This window comes from Gorilla gorilla, chromosome 7, assembly GCF_029281585.2.
Source record: "Gorilla gorilla gorilla isolate KB3781 chromosome 7, NHGRI_mGorGor1-v2.1_pri, whole genome shotgun sequence".
Classification (NCBI taxonomy): Eukaryota; Metazoa; Chordata; class Mammalia; order Primates; family Hominidae; genus Gorilla; species Gorilla gorilla.
Genome location: NC_073231.2, coordinates 25,900,952 through 25,916,953, shown reverse-complemented (window position 1 = coordinate 25,916,953; position 16,002 = coordinate 25,900,952). Strand labels below are relative to the sequence as shown.

Sequence of the window (16,002 nt, the reverse complement as noted above, 5' to 3'; positions counted from 1 at the left end):
GGATCTATTTCCTGCTCTCTGCAGTCCCATTGGCCTTGCTGGCCTTCCTTCTCTTCCTGGGTCTGCCTTTTCTTGTGTCTGGATTTAGACTCAGATTTTTCTTCCTTTGGTACCTTGTACTTCTATATCCTGTCTCCTGGCAGAGCCCTGAAGGGTGGTGAGAGAGACCCCAGTAGAAGACATGAAGAACCTTGCCAGATGCCTGAACCTGCTTGTTCTAAGATAAATGCATTCAAACTCTTGATGAACTAAGAGTCTCCTCATTCCTTCTTGCTTGGTGTTAGAACTTTATATAGAAGTCCCATCCTTTTTCTGCCCCATGGGAAGAGTCTACCTGGATGCTTTATCTTCTCCTTGGATGAAGCCAGAGGCTGCAGTTCAAATTCTCAGAAGCACCTGGGTCCTGATGCTCAATTTCTTTACAGCAGAGGTTTTGAGACGGTTGGTGACGAATCCAGAGGGGCCCAGTGACCGCCTGCTCTCCCTGGCCTGAGTGGTCTGCTGTGTCCCCTCTGATTTTTATCCAGCCCACTCCACGTAGGGAGGCACTGGTGGGAGGTGATTCATTGCAAGACTGTAGCTCTGTGTAACCAGTGCTGGTGCATGCACTGCCTACATGGGGAGGCCTTGGCTTGCGGGCCATGGGCGTGGCTCCCAGTCCTCTGATGTCAAAGGGGCATCTAATGTTGTCACCTGTTGTGGAGTTGGAAGGTAGAAATAGAGAGGACCCATAATTCAGGGATTAGGGAGAGGGCCTCTGACTGGGGGGAAAAGGGGACTCTCACTGAGGGTGTGTGGCCACGCGTGTATCGGTTGGAGTGGCAGGGCCTTCGTATGGGTCTGCGTGTGGGGACACATGGGAGAGCTCACTGCATGTGGGCGAGACCAAGGGCCCATGTTCTCTCCTCCCTGGATGCTGTATTCTGTGCACCTGACCTTAAGCTGACAGGTTAGAACCCCACAGTTCATAGATTTTATTTTTCATAAAGCTGCTTTTGTAAAACACTAACCTCAGCTAAGAGGAAAGAAAGAAGAAAAAGAAAAAGAGCTGAGTTCAGCAGCTGCAGTTTGCTGTATTTTTCGTCTCGCATCAGCAAGTTGGGACCACAAATAATCTGGTCTTATATGCTCCATTGATGCTGCCGTCAAGACTTCACCCTCCTCCTAAGGCGCTATGTTCCTGGGAGCCTGCATGGCTCCCTTCCCTGGCTCCTGGCTCAGGTGGCCAGGAGGTGGGCAGACAGGGCAGGGAGTCCAAGTAGGAGGAAGGGCACAGAGGGGGAAAAGCGCTGGCTAGCATGGGGGTGTGTAATTAATTTCTGAATGGTTTCTGGGATCAGCTAAACATTTCCTTTTAACCGGTTACCCCCAGCCTCACATCCTTTGTTAGTTCAGGAAAAATGTCATTTATAATAGATGTTGCCTTGATAAATTGCTCCAGAGAAGCACAGCGTTCTCATTAGTCTATATAATGAGAAAGACTCCTAGTGGTGGCATAGCTGCCCAGATATTTGCCTGATAGGAAAAATATTTGTCTACGCAGTTTTCTCTAGAAGGCTTGGAATGGAGGGCCCAATGCCCCCTGAAGCCTGTGACTCCGAGAATATATTTGCCCTGTGCTTTTTTAGAGCAGAACCCAGCCATGCCTTGTCCTCCCTGCTTCCTGGTGGGTCTGGGATGTGGTGGGCAGGCTCCAGCCCACGGTACTCACATGAGTCTCTTTCTCCCCGCTTTGCCTCCTGTGCTGAAAGCTGAAGAGGATTTGGGTGCAATTGGACTGCCTTTTTCTTATTATTCCCAAGAAGAAAGATCATAAACAGGTATACAGCGAATTCTATTTTTCAGAGCTAGTTTTGCATAGGGTGGTTTGGTTTCATCTCCCAAACACTCTTTTGTGTGGGTATCACAGCCACTTAGGCATGGAGAGGTGCAGCGGGCGTTTTGACCCGAATCCTCCTCGTCTCTGACTTCCTTTGCCTTTCTGCGTGTTTGAGAATGGACACTCTACCCAGCCTTCCTCCACAGGGACCCATTGGATTCTCCTCTGTAGGTCCCCAAGGCACTTCTTCATGTTAAGAGTGGTGCTTAAGGATGTGTGTTAATTCTCGCAGGCCACTGGGGCCTCCTTTAGTGAACGGCTGTTATCAGAGAAAGCAGAGACACTTTTCCAAGTTTCTAACCACCACCAGGCAGGATAAGAGGAAGTGGGGAAAGGCAGGTACACTGGAGGGCATTTTTGGGAGCTGAACTATCTTGGTGCTCAAGTTAATGAAACATTGATACATTGTGCTTTGCTGCTAGCTGAAGATCTGCCTATAATTTTACTTTTCAAGGGGAGGTGTTAGGAGAGTTCTTAGATATCCTGCTGCTTAGAGAAAGTCCTCCATGCCTCCAGACACAGTCCCAATCAATCAGTCCCTTCCCTTCCCTCCCCTCCCTTCCCTTCCCCTCCCCTCCCCTCCATTTTTTTTTTCTTACTAATTCTCTTCCTCCCTCCATCCGGTGGCAACTGAGTCCCTTTTGAGTTCAGGCATTTCTTTGGGCACTGAAGGTTTAAACATGAATAAGATGGTTTCTATTCTGAAGGAACTCGTAGCTTAATAGGAGAAACATATGAAAAATGTGTTATGATACAGTGATGCCAGTGCGATAATTGGAGTTTGTGAAACATGATTAGAGTTGGGACAAGGCATTCAGGGAAGGTTTTCTGGAAGACCTGGTAACTGAGGTGGGTTTGGAAGGGTGAACTAGAGGAAGTTTAAGGAGAAGGCTTTCTTGGCAAGGGAAGCAACACAGGACCAAGGCATATGAAACGTCACGGCTGGGGAACGTGTGTGTTTGAAGTTGCTATAGGGTTGGGATGGCAAAGAGGAGAGATGAGATGGGAGAGATCAGTACATTCTGATCATGGATGGGGATCAGGGTGGCAAAGATGGGTTGTGGAAGCCCAGGGACTTCTCCTTCAGGGACTTAGACTAGAAATACACAGGGCTTCTCATAACAGCCAAGGCTGGCATGCCAGGCATGGTCCCTGGTACTTCTTGGGAATCTCGGTTACTCTTCCCAGAAACTCCTTGCCCCCTTTCATGGATGAGGAGCTCAGTCACAGAAAGGTGAGTTGGCCTAGGCTATACCCTTTGTGACTGGCAGAGCTGGGGCTTGAACCCAGGGGATTTGGTGCCTGGAGTCTTGCTCTCAGCCACCGTGCTTCCTGCCTCTCAGAAGAAGTTTATGCTCAGCCTAAAATGCCACTGAGTTTAGGCCAAGCATTCATCTCTGACTTTTCTCCATACGTTATGTGTCAGGAAATGTGATTTGATGCAAGCATCTATCTGAATCTTTGTAACTATATGCCATGGAATAATAGGGTTTGCATGGATTGTGAGGCTGAGAAACACATTCTGTGGAAGTTGAAGGGAGAGGCAATCTTGGGAGTAACAGAATTGGGGAGGGGGTCTGGGTCTTTGAGTAGGAGGTCTTCAGAATTGGGAATGGGAAGAATGAAGGCTGGAGCTGCTAGAACTAAGAGCAGAAGAACTTGGCTAATGAGACTTCAGTTGTCAGGGTCTTCGGACAAATTACTGGTCTAGGAAGAGCATTTGAGAGAGTGACCACTGCAGGGGCACCTGCCACCCCCTTCTCAAGGGAGTAAACCTGGTGCTTTCTACTCATGAGCAGGAGGGAGGGGAAGGGTGGGGAGGGAGAAAGGGAAGAGATCCATCCTCGTACCACCAGCAAGAACCGTATCAGCATTCAGAGAAAGTTGAAAGAAATCTTTCAGCTGGCTGGCTACCTAGCTCAAGGCTAACCACACTCTTAACACAATAATAAGTCATCCTCACTGAATAATTAAATAGAGAGCCTTCATAAGTATTGACTTAATGTGACAGCAAGTCTATAGTGACTCGGGGTTTGCTTATGTAAACACAATCTCTTGTTCAGCTTACTTAGCAGTTCAATGAAATAGAACAGTCCTTCAATTAAAATCAAATGATGCATACGTTTAATTCTTTCTCCCCTTTCCGAGTAATAAGAGGTTTGGAACATAGGTGAAGGGATTGGGGAGAGAGTGGAGAGAAGGGGATCTGCCCATCTGCTTGTGTTTTTGGAGGACGTGAAGGAGTGTATCCAATGGCGGTCTCAAGGAGAAGGATGTGGCCTTGGCTCCCATCTCTGGGCCCTGTGGGAAGATCCATGTGGACTCGGGGTGGCCTCTGTCTCATCTAGGCCCTCCTGACCCTGTTCCAGAGCAGACTTGGACCCCCTGCTGTGGGTGGCATATTGGTCTCTTGTTGGTGGCTGGGGTCTGATTGATTGCTTCTGGTCAGCTGGGGTTCAGTGCTCCAGCCACAGCCCTCTTAGGTCATTTCCCATGGTCACCTTCATGGCTCCCCCAGAGGAGAAAGGGGACACTGGGTGAGCTCCAGACTGGATGGCAAGGGGGGGTCAAGGAGGCAGGTGGCACCACAGTGACTCCCTTGGATGGCTGCAGGAGAGAAAGAAACCTTTATTCTGTGGCTTCAGAACACTGGGACAGGGGGATGGGTAGGGGGCTGGGCAGAGTTGGGGGCTGGGGAGAGCATGGCAGAAGGGAAAAACCAGAAAACCCACTGGCTTTGTGGCTAGGATTTGAACCTAAGTCTTCTGGCCTTGCTGCTGTGTTGTGAGTTAATTAACCTCTGTAGGGCTCTATTTCCTTAGCAAAATGGAGCAATGATACCAATGTCAGAGAACTGTTCGATTACCACTCAGTGATGGTAACGAACCCTTGTTGCGTGGCCCTATGCTAACAGAGGAGGTGCTTGTTAACAGGTCAGAGAGAACATGGCCCTTTGGCTTGAAGGGACATAGCTCCTGCCTTCTACGTGGTGTCTCATGCTAAGGATTGGGTGGTGGAGCCTCCTAATGTTAATCACAACATCAGTGAGCATTGAGGGGGTGCCCACTGTGTTGCAGGCACTGTTCACACACATATGCACATTTGTTCACTGGATATTTCATTTAATACTTGTAAGGACTATCTATTAGTCTGTTTTCACCCTGCTGATAAGGACATACCTGAGACTGGGCAATTCACAAAAGAAAGAGGTTTAACTGGACTTACGGTTCCATGTGGCTGGGGAAGCCTCACAATTATGGCAGAAGGCAAGGACGAGCAAGTCACGTCTTACATGAATAGCAGCAGGCAAAGAGAGACAGTTTGTGGAGAAAAACTGCCCCTAATAATAACCATCAGATCTTGTGAGACTTACTCACTATCACGACAACAGCATGGGAAAGACCTGCCTCCATGATTCAATTACCTCCTACTGGGTCCCTCCCACAGCATATGGGAATTCAAGATGAGATTTGGGTGGGGACACAGCCAAACCTATCAGACAATATGCAATTAAGTAGCATTATTACCTCCATTTTGCAGATGAGGAAACTAAGGCCTCCTTTAATTACCTGCTCAAGATCACACAGCCAAGAGGAGCTGAGCCAAGGTTCAAACACAGTCAATGTGACTTTAGAAATTGGATCTCATGGCTGGGCGTGGTTCTGTGCAGGGTCTAGGTAGAGGGGTTCTTGAAGAAGTCAGGACCTCTTGTGGGAGGAGATCAAAGATTTCTACTTCCAGCAGCCCCCCTGAGGTCTTGGTTGTGTCCTGAAGGGTTTGGTGGCCATTTCCCAGGATAGCCCAAGGCTCTTTCTCCAACCTGCAAGTTCCTAGGATCTGGAGCAGCCCAGGAAAGAGTAGCCAGGTCTTCTCTGAGATGGTGGCTTTTCTGTCTCAGCCACTTTGTCTTAGGATAGACAGTCAGTTGAATTTGCTGAGGCTTCCAGAACCCGTAACATTTTCTCTAACAGAAGGCTTAGAGAAATCATTGTTTATAATAACTCTGGATTCCTGAGGCCTAGTTCAATTAAAGTTAAGAAATAATTACAATCATAAGGCAAGTTTATTAAAAAGGAACATAATGAACAGTGTCTTCTATTAGCATCTTTTGAAATATACTTCTGAATCTTGTTGGTTCATAACCTAACATTTTCTCCATTTGTAACCAGGGGGCATAAACTCTATTGTCTCCTGCTTTCTAACTGCATAACATGATTTCATGTTTAAATTTTCATACATTGACACGATCTACGTCCTTGCCATTTTGATAGCAATGTAGCTTTCCCTGGTGTTAATGTGTATCTCATGCGTTCCTTTCAAGTTAAGCTGGAGAAAGAATCCAAGGCCATTTCTGTCTTCTTTCATGAATTTGATCATCATCTGTCTTCAAAGTTGCTCTCCTTGAAGTGCTCCTGTTACTGGGAAATATGGGAATTCTTGATTGTTGTCTAACTTGGGAGAAAGAATTCAGCCAAGTGACACACAGTGAGGGTTAAGCAGCAGAGTTTCTTGAAGGAAGATAAAGTAAGCTCCAAGAGAGGAGCCGGCTGACCTGGCTGGAAAAATAGCAGTAGCAGTGTTTATTTAAAGAGACAGCACACTTTGAAGGACAAGACCGAGCAGGCTGCTCAGAAGAATGAGCCAGCAGCAGCTAGTGCTGGGGGACTCTCTTAATGAGAATCTTACCAGATTATTCATGAAGGGTCGTGAGGTGTTGTTATTTGCAAGCATGTTTCGGGAGGTCCTTTGGGCTAGGGTTGTGCTTGCTAGTCTACGTGTTACATGTCTCATTGGCATTGAAAATCTCCATGCATGGGTGTGTTTTTTTACTATTATAATGAGCAAAAGTCTCCTCGTGGGCAAGTTATTGGAGGCGTATGCATGCTTGTCAGTGGGGAAGGTCCCATCACGTTTATCTCTGGCTATGGCATGATAAGTCCCCTTTAGTGCTGGAGGAGCCCAATCTCAAGGCCAGAAGTAGACAGTATAGCCGTTGTCTTTTCTGCTGAGTGTCAGTGGGCAGCATCTCCGGGACTTCATTTCCCAGGGGCCCCCTTGCCTGCCTACCTCTGGCCATCTGCCTACTCCAACACTCCTGCAATCCTGGCTCTTTTGCTTGGGCTGGACAGATCCTCTGTGGGTTTTGTTTTTGGCCCACGTGGCCTTTCTAGTGTGTGCTTCTTCTGATTGCTTAGGACCTGGACAAAGGAGGTCATGCAGAATTAGAGAGTGACCTAAATAGTAGACAAGAATGTTTCTGTCTTTTTTTTTTTTTTTCTTTGTTTCCCAGGCTGGAGCGCAGTAGTGTGATCTTGGCTCACTGCAACCTCTGCCTCCCAGATTGAAGTGGTTCTCCTGCTTCAGCCTCCCGAGGAGGTGGAATTACAGGTGTGTGCTAGCATGCCTGGCTAATTTTTCGATTTTCAGTAGAGACATAGTTTTGCCATGTTGGCCAGGCTGGTCTTGAATTCTTGACCTCAAGTAATCCGCCTGCCTCTGCTTCCCAAAGTGCTAGAATTACAGTCGTGAGCCACCACGCCTGGCTGAATGTTTCTGTTCCAAGTGACAGAGACCCAACTACCTTAAGAAAAATAAAAACAGAATCAATTGGCTTACATAATAAAATATAGGAAGGGCAGAGGAGAATCCCAGGGACTCATGTACAGCTAGGTCTTGGTCTCTCTCTCTCTCGTTCTCTCTCTCTCCCTTGCTTTTCTTGTACCTTGTTTCTGCTTCTCCCTCCGGTTAGCTGCATGTGTATTCTTATTAGGATTATGAGGCTAGAATTGTGGTTCACATCTGTTGTATCTTAGAACCAAAAAGAAAAGCATGTTTTTCCTTGCCCTGCCCCATTAGGAAAGCTTTAGACAAGGATCCTGTTGGGCCCAGCTGACATTATTTCCTTATCTCTAGGCCAGCGTGGCCAGGAGAAAGGGGTGCCGTGGCTTCCCAGCCCAGGTCATGTTTCCCCCTGGGCCCAGGAGGTGGCATACAGCCTTTAATAGAACCACCTGGCCCTTGGGAGGCCAAGGCAGGTGGATCATGAGGTCAGAAGTTAGAGACCAGCCTGGCCAATATGGTAAAACCCCGTCTCTACTAAAACTACAAAAATTAGCGATGCGTGGTGGTGCGTGCCTGTAGCCCCGACTGCTTGGGAGGGTGAGGCAGAAGAATCGCCTGAACCTGGGAAGCGGAGGTTGCAGTGAGCCCAGATCACGCCATTGCACTCCACCCTGGGTGACAGAGCGAGACTTCATCTCAAAAACAAAAAACACACACAAAAAACAAAACTATCTGGCCCGACGAGGAAGTCCTCTTCCCCAGCCCACCCCAGGGGAGCTGCTGTTCTGGGCAGAAAGAATAGTAAGTATCCACTGTACAGTTAAAGAATAAACAGGAAGGAAGGGAGCCAAGTTGGTCCTTGACTTCATGAAACCAGTGGTGGCGGGAAGACACTGGAGAGGATGGAAGATCAGGTTGTCCACAGTGAGCCCTGGAGGTGTGGGAAAGCAGCCATGTGGGTGACATTCATTTTCCCTTTTCTCAGTGTCACATCACATTGAACCCACTTAACCAAGGCCTGCACTGCCAGAGGGGACGTTAGAAAGCCATTCCAGAGGCACTTGGGTCTATTAAGGCCATTTTCTCAGCGTTTCCATAAATTGTCTATGAAACCTATCATGAGTAATTTGCACTTCTTGGAAACCCTTTTTTCCCTCCATGAAGTATTCAAGTGCCCCATTCCTTTGTGTCAGGCAGTGCTGGTGGCCGCCCTTGTTTGCGTCAGCCACCGTACCTGGCCTGGTGTGCTGGCTGCAGGTTGTGTGACTGTGTGATCCAGCCTTTCTGAGCTTCTGTGTCCTCATTATGAAATATGCTACTTCGTGGGATTGTTCAGAAAATTAAATGAGATAATAGCGCCTGACACATAGTAGGTCCTCAGTAAATGTCAACTCCCTTTCTTCCCTCTCCTCTTTCATTTCTGCAACCAGGACAAACCTGGTTTCCATGGCAGTAACATAACAGGTATCGCCTGATAAACGAGAACTTCAGTAAGGCCTGGAATTCTAGCACATTGGGAGGCTGAGGTGGGTGGATCACTTGAAGCCAGGAGTTTGAGAACAGCCTGGGCAACATGGCGAAACCCTATCTGTACTAAAAATACGAAAAAAATTAGCCAGGCATGGTGGTGCATACCTATAATTCCAGCTGCTCCGGTGGCTGAGGCACAGGAATTGTTTGAACCTGGGAGGTGGAGGTTGCAGTGAGCCAAGATTGTGCCACTGCCCGGCCTTGGCGACAGAGTGAGACCCTGTCTCAAAAAAAAAAAAAAAAAAAGAACTTCAGACCAGTATGTATTGATCAGCATTGGAAAGTTTTGGGGTTCCCCAGTATTATTCTACATCAGACAAATTTGGGAAAGTATGCTCTTGGGAAGGTGTTTACAGCCTGGACCAGGGGAGGTTTCATTGATAACAATTTCCTGTGTACTTCCTGTTGATGAAGACCAAAGCATAGTGCTGGGAAGTATGTATCCAAGTGTAACTGTGTGTCTCCGTGGCGATAGGTGTGTGTGTGTTTGTACACAAACACGTGCACTCTTTGCCACATAACTGTGGGCTTTCTCCGGCTGTGGTGCAAAGCACTGCTTTTTATTATGGGTAAGCCATAAAGTGTGGATATTTAAAGCTGAGGCTAGGAGGTGAGGTCTGAAAGGTACCCACAAGCCCAGCTCTGAAACCTGTGCAGGTGGCCACATTCTCAAACTTCAGCCTGCCTCAGAATCACTGGGAGGGCTTGTTAAGGTGCAGATTGCTGGACTCTGCTCCTGGAATTTCAGATATTGCTTGTCCGGAACCAGGCAGGGAGATAGGGTGGAGCTAGAGAATCTGTATTTCTAAGAAGTTCCCAGTTGATATGATGCTTTTGGTCTGCGGACCACACTTTGAGAACCAGTGACCTATAGAAAGTCCACCTGTACCCATGCAACTCTAGATGACTTCTGCTTGTGTGGCTTGATCTTTGCACGCTCAGCCCTGCTTTCTTCCCCTTTGCTGGAGGCTTATGTGTTCATCAAGTACTGTTGCCAGGCTGGGTGTGGTGGCTCACACCTATAATCCCAGCACTTTGGGAGGCCAAGGTGGGTGGATCACTTGACGTCAGGAGTTTGAGACCAGCTTGGCCAACAAGGTGAAATCCCATCTCTACTAAAAATACAAAAATGAGCCAGGCATGGTGGCGCACACCTGTAATCCCAGCTACGGTGGGTGGGGCGGGGGTGCTGAGAATCACTTGAAACCGGGAGGTGGAGGCTGCAGTGAGCTGAGATCGAGCCACTGCACTCCAGCATGGGCAACAGAGAAAGACTCCATCTCAAAAACAAAACAAAACAAAACAGAACAAAACAGAGTTGCCAGATCCAACAAATAAAAATATTGGATGCCCAGTTAAATAAATACTCTGGATAAAAAAGAAAAACTGTTTAGCATAAGTATTTCCCAGATATTATGTGGGACATACTTATGCTAAAAAAAGATATTCATTGTCTGAAATTCAAATGAACCTACACGTTCTTCGTTTAATATGGCAACCTTTTCATCCAACTGGGGGTCAAGTGTCTCTCTCTCTCTCTGTCTCCCTGTCTCCTGCTGCTGCTTTCCTGCAACTGAACAGGCTACAGCTGCCAAGGAAACACGCCCAGAGAGGGTTTGTGTTTTCCAGACAGATCCACCTGCTGCCCTGAGCTCACTTGGCAGACTTAGCTTGGTCTCAGCCGAGATGGACTTGGCTCCTCTTCATTTTGGTTCTCTTGCTGGCTCTCTGTTTTTTTCCTATCTGTTCCTCTCTCTCTCTCTCTCTGTCTCTCATGCCTTCTTTTATGCCATCTCTCTTACAAGGGATTTAAAAGGCAGGAACCTGCAAAGTGATAGGGCTGATCCAGGAAAAGTCTGTTCTCAGCAGCAAGACCAGAGTCCAGGAGTGACCTCCTGGTGTTGGAGGGAAGAGTGACGTTCGGTCTAGAGAAGGCACAGAGATCACCAGCAGCCTTGTATTATGAAAAGCATAACATTTGCCTTGGAGAAGTTTGCCTAGCAGTGCTGGGGCGAGGGGTCATGGCTGGAGTGGGACAGTGTCCAGGGCTTGAAGGAAATTATACCACGTGGTCTCTGATGCTCGCAGAGGGAGCCCACTACTGTGGACTTGATCACACATGGAGGGGCAGAGAGAAACTTTAGCAATCAAAGGCCTCCTGGAGCCTTGGGCTTGGACTCTGTGTCCTCCTAAATAGCTCCATTTGTCACTTTATCTTGCCAAGGCTGCTGGACGCTGAGGATGGCGCAATGGAGGAACAGAAGGCTTAGCTGCTTCTCTTCACTTTGCCGTACGCTTTGCTGTCTGCCGGGCTCAGGCCTGTGTTCTCGCCCTCACTTTGCTATGAATAGCTCTCCAAGGCCCTGGCACCAGCAATCAGGCCTGCTTTGAAAGAAGTAGGTCGTAACCTCAGAGGAGTGAGGGGGTGCTCTTGTCAGTGGTCACCCAGGGGCCTAGCCAAGGGGCCCTGAGTGCCTTGCCCTGCTTTGAGGGCTGTGTGCCTCTTCCTGTGTCCCCAGCATGGCGTGGAGAAGGACAGTGGGGTCAGGAGGCCCTGGTTTCCAGCAGGCTGGGGTATGGTAGAACGGAAGAGCGAGAGGGAGCCCGGTCTCCTTGATGCGCTCACTTGCCCTGTGTGGGACCGAGATCCACCTTGCAGGATAAGTGGGTCTGTTTTTCCTTCTGTATCAGACACCAGGGAAAGCTGTTCCTGCTGTGCACTTGCAGTGGTAGGCACAGCGCTAGGCAGAGAAGGAAGATGAGGATGGTGCCTCCTCTCTCCATCGGGCGCCTGCCATTCCAAGCGCCCTCACGCATTGTCTCCTTAGCTCTCTGTCGCAGCCCAAGGCGGGAGGTTGGCAGGCGTGACTCTCCCTGTTTGTTCACTGGGGACACAGCCCCAGAGACATGACAGGCCAGCCCAAGGTCACACAGCCAGTGAGTGAGAGACCGAGCGTGGCCATGCGACAGATACCCACTCCTTCCCCAGTGGCTGGGTCTGCCCCTCCCCTCTTCCCTGAGGAGTCCCTCTGGCCAGCCCCACCTGGGTCTGGATGCTTTCACCTCTGTTTCCTGGCTGGCTTCCTCTACTCCCGCCTCTCTCCCTATGGCCCTGCTCTCCTTGTGGCCCGTCAGGGAAATATTTGGGATTTCCCAAAGGGCAAAGGAACAAGAAGCCATGTACTCCCCATTCATGCTGCTGTTCCTTCTCCAGCGTGTGGGGCTGGAGGCGTTTGAGAAGCTGCATGGATGGTGAGGCCAGTCAAGGTCCTGAGGGTTCCCAGTGTCAGGGATGGGAGAACTGGCCTTGCGGGAGGGAGGCAAGGCTCCCTGTGCACTGGGTGGGAACTGGCATTGCCTGGGAGGCTCCCAGTACCTGCAGAGAGTGTGTGGGCCCTCTGGTCTGCTGTGGTGGGCAGTGTGCTCCCCCAGGGAGATAAGCAAGCAATGACCTCCCACTGCCTCAGTCCCTGGCCCCCAGGCACACTACCCCGGCCCCTTAGCTGGAGTTTCCTTTCTGATGTTGCGTCCACGCTTGCCATTCCCATCTTTTGTCTGTTAGCCACGCGGCAGGGCTCGATGTGTATTTGGAGAAAGGATGCATGGCTATCTACACCTGCGCAGAGGAGCAGCTGTGGAGGATACAGATGAGGAAATCAATGGAATCTGCCACTCTGAGAATGTGTGTTCTAGTTGGAAAAACCCAGTAGGGCAAAATCAGGAACTGCTCATGCAATGAATCTTTCAGCTGCCTGGTCCAGGCTATGTGTGTGTAGCTAGAATATGGAAACAGAAGAAATCCACACAGCTAGGTGGGAAGGACTTCATGGGGAGGGACTGGTGGGTCAGGAGAGAGCTGGGCCTGATGCGCGATGGCCTGGCATTAGAATGGACTCCTGCATTAAAGCTAAGGCCTGGTGCTTGGATGCCCTTTGGTGGGGAGAGGATGGGAACCAGCGGCTTTGCTCATTATCGAGTGGCCTCCTTGTCCCACACCCTGAAGGAGCTAGGTCCTGCCTTTATCTTCTTGCCCACCTGCAGCCCACTCCGGTGTTGGGACCTGATCATATCCCCTTAGCTTCTTCTGGAGGGAGACATTTGGCCAAAGCAAACAGTGAAGTCTTTGAAAGGGCTCCATTGGTTTCTTGGGGCTGCTGTAGCAAAGTACCACAAGCTGGGTGGCTTACAACAGAAGTTTATTCTTTCACTGTTCTGGAGGCCAGAAGTCTGAAATCAAGGTGTTGGCAGGGCCATGCCCTCTCTGATGGCTGAAAGGGAGTCTGTTGCATGCCTTTCTCTTTCTCTTAGTTTCAGGCACTGCTGCAGCCCTGGGCATTCCTTGGCTTCTGGCTTCATCACTCCTATCTCTGCCTCTGCTGTCTCATGGTGTTCTTCCTGTGTGCCTATCTCTTCTCTTCTGATGAGGACACCAGTCATTGGATTTAGGGCCCACCCTAATCCACTGTGACCTCATCTTAACTTGATTACATCTGCAAAGATCTTATTTCCAAATAAGATCATGTTTATAGGTCCTGGGGATTAAAATTGCAACTTTTTTTGTGGGGGACATATAATTCAACTCAATAGATTTTGTCTCTAAATCCCGTCTACCTGTTAAGAGTCTCTGTCCCCTCTCAAGCCACCTCTTGGGTCTCTGGAGGTCTGGGACATGAATGGAGACTCCCACCTTCCCCTCTCATAGCACTCTGTCTCATTTGCTGGCTGCGGAGGGGGATGGATGTGGGTTTTGACATCTAAGATGGAGTCGTCTCCTGCAGGGGTGAAGGATTGCTTGGAAATGCTGCTGCTGCTTGTTTTGAGGAAGCAGAGGGTGCATTTATGGGCAGAAGAGAAGGCAGGGATAACTGCAGATTTCCTCCTCTTTTCCTGTGGAAGACATTGCTTTCCTGAGGTGCAGAATGATGGCTCTGGAAGGGCCTTCAAGGGCTCCAGGCCCTCCTGCCACACAGGAGCACTGGGGCCTGCCAGAAATGGTGCCCACCTTGTTGGAGCTCTAGACTTGAGTCTTGGCTCTGCTACTCAGTGACTCTGTGATCTTGGGGGCAAAGTTGTTTAGCTTCTCTGAGGCTCAGCTTCTTCATCTATAAAATGGGATAATAATAACTGCTTGTCAGATCTCACGAAGCATTTGTGAGGGTTAAATGATAAAAGATGGATATGAAAGTACCTTTTAAACCATCATTGTGGTAAAATACACATAACAGAAAATGCACCATGTAAGTGTATAAGTCAGTGGCATTAAGTATATTCACATAGTTCCGGAACCTTCACTGCCATCCATCTCCAGAACTTTTTAATCATCCCAAACTGTTAAAGTGCCGTTTAAAGTGCTAATTAGAGTACTTTTTATTCATTTGATACATAAGAAACTAGAGTCCCGGAGAAGCAGGGAACTTGGGCATGGTCTCCCAGTGAGTTAGGGCAGAGCTGAGCTGACTCTTGGTTTGGTGCCCATGGCCTTCTCTCAGCCTGCAGGGGCCTGGGGCACATCCCAGGAGGGTTTCCTCCTCTCAGAACCATCCCTCAGGATCGCGGGGACCTCCAGAGAAATGAATTTGTCCAGTGGTGGGACATACTCAGCCCGTGTCTGCATGGTGGGGGCCCCCTCAGCAGGCACCAGCAACTTCCGGTGGAAAGCCTGCATTCTCTCTCCTGGCTCAGGCTGGCTCAGTCCCTCTCAGCCTTCTGTCTCTCTCTCCTTCTACCTGTTCCTTTCTCAAATGGGACAGGGTTCCAGTGGAGAACCAGGGGAGCTGAACCTGTGGTGAACTCGGAGATGGCTTCATGAGGTGCTATATGTGCAAAGGATGTGGTCAAGGGATTTGGGTGACCTGGGTTCTGGTCCATCCTGCAGCTAGCTTGTCGAGTCACCATAGAATTCTCATGGAGTGCATGGCGACTGAAGTCCTACTGAGTTCCCATCATTGGGAAATGCCCGTGAACAGACCTTATTACTAGCTATTTGGAGCTGCTGTGAGACATAGTTGATATGATACATGAGGGCTGTGTGTGTGGCAAGGGACACTCACCTGTAGAAGGTGATGATTGTCACTTGATATGGCAGAGGGGGAGCATCCTCCCCCAGCCCAGGCTGTTGGTAACATTCCTGGCCAGGGCCCAGGGCAGGAGGAAGAGGAAGGAACAGAGATGGCCATACATATTAGACTTGGATTCCCCGTGTTCCATGGAACCTTCCATGTCTAGGTCTGGAGCTGAGGGCTGGGGACAGACCCAGCTCAGACACTGTCTGCCTTCAAGTGGCTCATGGCCCAGTGGGGAACATAGAGCTGTGCACAAGGAGTTTTGATGCAGTGTCATCGATGCTGACAGAGGGGAATGGGTGGCGGCATGTTACCATCACCAGGGGAAGGGAAGGCCGCTTCTGCCTGGTGGGACTAGGGTAGGGGTGGAGGGATGGCAGAGGAGCCTTTGCCCTGGCTTAACGCAGAAGAGACCAGGGGAGGATGCCCGTGGCATGTCCCACCCAGGGAGACTCTTGCCTCCCTGGCCACTGGCTTCCTTGACCCTCAGATAGGTCCTATGAAGCATCTAGGGAAGGGACTAGTCACCCGTTTTGCTGGTGGGATTTTGCAGTGCCGGTTTGAAGGACTTGGGCAGGCTCATCCAGGACTGCAGCCTCTCAGAAGGTGGACCCAGCTTTCCTGCCTGGGGTCCAGGCATTCTCCACAAACCCACCTGGCTCCAGCCTAAAAGAGCCACTTAGAGCAGGCTGTTTCTGTGCCTTGAGGGGTCCTTTTTGTCAGCCAATGACTGGGTTTTTCTTAAGCCGCACTATGTGCCTGTCTCTCCGGGAAGTCTCTGTCCTCAAGAAGCTCACAGATTGAGCCCCCACAAAGACTTGGTTCCCCCGACTTTCCTCCCCTCCCTCTTCCTGGCTTCTTCCACCCTGGGAAGCTGCAGGGAGGAGATGCTGCTGGCAGGACAGAGGAGACAGAAGGCAGCTAGACTGAACCCCTGTTTTCTCTATTGCGTCTTCTACCCACCACCAG

The 16,002-nt window shown here is 49.6% G+C and overlaps 1 protein-coding gene across 7 annotated transcripts in view; it reads left to right on the top strand.

Moving 5' to 3' along the window:
• GFRA2 (GDNF family receptor alpha 2) overlaps window positions 1-16,002 on the top strand; it is a 121,793-nt gene that overhangs the window by 91,355 nt on the left and 14,436 nt on the right. The window lies entirely within an intron of this gene.